The 3,922-nt window shown below is 42.2% G+C and overlaps 1 long non-coding RNA gene across 1 annotated transcript; it reads right to left on the bottom strand.

Moving 5' to 3' along the window:
- Positions 1 to 1,639: 1,639 nt before the first annotated feature.
- On the bottom strand, positions 1,640 to 2,167 carry LOC119314722. Its single transcript, XR_005152429.1, has 2 exons — positions 2,063 to 2,167; positions 1,640 to 1,966 (listed from the first exon to the last, which is right to left on the bottom strand). It is a non-coding gene; the product is annotated as an uncharacterized LOC119314722 (long non-coding RNA).
- Positions 2,168 to 3,922: the final 1,755 nt, after the last annotated feature.

A 3,922-nucleotide genomic window follows, 5' to 3' on the forward strand; every position in this document is an offset into this window, starting at 1 on the left:
AAACAAAATAAATTTCATGTTCCTCTTTACAGCTGAAGAAATATAAAAACAAAATTGGGAGAAAGCAACCTACTTTTTCATGTTCCTCTTTACAGCTAAAAACCTCACACTGTTGTTTTCTTTGATACAAAGGTTGGATTTTATCTACTCAAAATGAAACACACACCTGGACTCTACATAAGTAAGATGCACACATGCAACACCAATGCGCAGACACAAAAAACGCCGGCAAAGAGTAAAGTCATACAATATCAAAGCTATGCCTAAGCAAGAAAAGAATAAAAATATATCGAAGCGATCAAAACAACAGTCAATAAACTACAATAACGACCATATGCGCACCAAGCTTGACACAATATTAAGGAAAAGCCTAGCAATAGCGCGGGTTTTGGGTGTATCAGTAGCGCGGGCGCCCGCGCTACTGATATGGCGTCACGGCTAACTTGTAGCAGTAACGCGTGTATAACCCTCGCTACTGCTACTTCTGATAGTAGTAGCGTGGTTGACGCCCGTGCTACTACTACTTAGCTGTAGAGCGGGTCAGTGCCCCGCGCTACTACTAACTAATTGGGAATTAAAAAAATTACATCCATGGTTGCTGCTGCTGGGCGTCATCGTCCTCTCCAACCATGGCTGTTGCTGGTCCTGGAGGGGATGAAGTTGTCCATGGTGATGGTGGCTCCCCACCCAACTCGTTCCCGCACCTCTCATCTTATGCTGCTACAAAAGAAGAGAAAATTATTTGAATGAGGAAGAGACAGATAGACAGGAGTAGGAGGAGGAACTCACTAGTGGCCGCCGAAGTTGGAGCCGACGCTCGAACCTAGATGAAGCCCGGTGACCTGCTTCTGCTTGTCGTAGGACCCTTGACCATGGTGCTCGCATGTCCTCAGGAGGCCTTATCCCGGCGAGTAGGTGTAAGTGGCTACATCCATGGTGGATCTGGCCGCCGCCATGGACGATGCTCTGTTGGTTTCCCTCTCCTTCCAGCAGCGGAGAAGGACGAAGGAGGGGCCAGGGAGGGGGCTACGATGGGAGAGGAGGTTACCGAATTTGGGGATGGCGCCGAGGTGTGAGATCGGCGGCGACGGTGGGTGAGGATGGGAATCACGGGTGGGAGGAGAAGGGGAATGGGAGAGTGTGGGAGAGAGGAGGGATTCGGCCGAGGATATGAGGACTTCACCTACCTTTTACTTAGTTGTAGCGAGGGGTATAAACCCGCGCTACTACTATCAACTTAGTAGTAGCACGGGTTCATACCCCTCGCTACTACTATGGCATGTCCGGGGGTGGGGGGCACGGTAGAGACTGCTTAGTAGCAGCGAGGGGTAAAAATCCGTGCTACTACTATCAACTTAGTATTAGCAAGGGGTAAAAACCCGCGCTACTAGTAAGTAGCAGTAGCGAGGGGTATAAACCCGCGCTACTAGTAAGCGTCTGCCTATAAGATTTTCCCTAGTAGTGACACCACAAGAATAACAAGGTTCTTCAACATCAACACCTTTAGGAAAGGAACGACACTCATTTACCATCCACATGCAAGCCACATAACAATTAATACAAACAAAACAAAAACATTTTTCAAGGATACAAATTTTATATCTACTTCATAATTTCAGATAATTCAAGAAGCAAGACCAAATTCATGACTCTTCATATGGCTTATGAGTGTACAACCTTGCTACTACACCATTTGTGATTTCGTCACTTTATTTGCTTAACACACTATCCTATATTAGCTAATTGGTACCCATTTGTTCATTATCATGGATGGTTGGAGCCGGATCTATGCATAACGTGCACTGGCACCCCTCAAGAACACACATGCTAGATTTGGTTTGCCTTGTACGTTTCACACATTTTTTTTCGCAAGTTTTGCTATCACATGGCTTTGTTGATGGGATAATTTTTTGCACACATGTGTAGAGTTTCATGCTATCATCCATTGATGCCTCCACTACCACATCTGCAAAATTTCACGATTAAGAAAAGGGACGGTCACAAGAAGACCATTATTTGTTTAGAGATTCCGAACAAATGCATTGCATGAACAAATGAGTACCTGATGCTAGCATGAGAAAGACCAGGGACAGAAGCAACATCTGGGTAGTCCTCATTTTAACTAGTGTTTGTGCTAAAGGAGCGAGTTGCAGATTATTGTGTGATATGTAAGTTCTAAGAAAGAACAAACGAAATGGCAAGCCTATTTTATAGTGCATCTACCACATTAAACTATGGATTTTGTGAGATTTGCCAAATTAATAGCAACTATGTAAATTAATATATAATTTTATTATAATTATTTATTTTATTTGGTGAGATGTACCAAATTAATAGTCATCTATTTATTTTATCTGGTAAGATGTAGCACATTAACAGTAATCAAGAAATTATGTTTATTTGATTCGGTGACATGTACCAAATTAATAGTCATCAATATGTTCTGTTTATTTGATTTGGTGAGATGTGCCAAATTAATAGTCATCAATAAATTGTATTTATTTGATTTGATGAGATGTACCAAATTAATAGTCAACGAGTGAAGACATATATTCATATATTTTATTTATTTTGACGACGGATGAGCATTCCAAGCCACTAGTAATCACGTAAATGCAAATGCACCGAGAAAATGCATGGAATTTATTCTACATATACAAAAGGAATTTTTTTTTCATGCCCCTGGTTTCTTAGTTTTGCTCAGTTTTGTCCTACCCAACTAACATCCCTCACTTTCCCCTCCACTACTCATCCCACACTCAAAAATGCCCAAAACGAAGCCTTGTCGTCAGGTCAAATTAAGTGGAACGGAACAAATGAACTGAAAGAACCAAAAAAAAGACAAAATCACTGATTCTGGTGAAAAATGGTCTTGTTTCGGTGTAATGGTTTCCATCCGCAACTGTTATTTTGTCTTCCTTTTTTTTTTGTTCTTTCAGTTCATTTGTTCCGTTCCACTTTAATTATCCAGAACATGCCCTTTGCATAGCCGAGGCTTGCATAGTTGCATTAAAAGTTATTGTTGCCAGTTTACTGCTGCAAGAGTTTCCCTCTACTTGCAGTTCCGCAGAGATGCTACGTCAGGAACAAGGATGTCAAAGGCAATGGCGGGTGCCATCAAGGAGGAGCAGCGAGCTCTGTTTCCTTGCATAGCGAGTAGTGAAAACCCACCATGTGGGTACTGTCGGGAAGCAACATTTGTTTATATCTGCAGTGTATTTTCGGTTGGAATCTTGAATTTTCCGAGACTGGATTTTGTACCGGGTCAATTAGAATGTGTAGCCGAAATTGTGCATATGCCGTCTTATCCTAGGGTGACCATGGCGATGTATGAAGTTAGTCTGAGACCTGCACGAACAATCCCCTCGTCACTTTCATCATGGCCACTGAAGCAGATTTCTTCGTTGGAGCTGGGATCAACGTGGTGCTACCTCATCGATGGAATGAGGAACACCGGAGGATAGGTCTTGTCTGAATATCTTCCGGTGTACAGAGACAGATTCATGTTAGCAACCTGAAAAGCAGCAATATAGGGTACCATAAGAAAGCTCGCAAATATATATGGTGTGGCATAATTTGTTTGCTTGTCTGTAGGAGCAACATAGATGCTATCCTTTAGCCTCTGAAACTTATGGACTAAGTAGGAGAACAGTACTTGTGGTATCAAATCAGGTCCATTTCTTTTGATCTGGTATCCACTGAAGGCTGTGCATATATTAATTATTATCTTGGAGGTCCAACATACTGAAAAATGCGGACGCACTTACTGAATTTTCAGTGGCACACACAATGCGGATGAGTGGTACACGAGAGATCCAATTACATAACTTCTATAGTATCATGACAGTAGCAGCTACTGCATGCAAAACAGATTGACAGGCACACATTTCCTGCATCTGGAATAACCTGAACGTTTTCCTCT

This window comes from Triticum dicoccoides, chromosome 6A (assembly GCF_002162155.2).
Source record: "Triticum dicoccoides isolate Atlit2015 ecotype Zavitan chromosome 6A, WEW_v2.0, whole genome shotgun sequence".
Lineage (NCBI taxonomy): Eukaryota > Viridiplantae > Streptophyta > Magnoliopsida > Poales > Poaceae > Triticum > Triticum dicoccoides.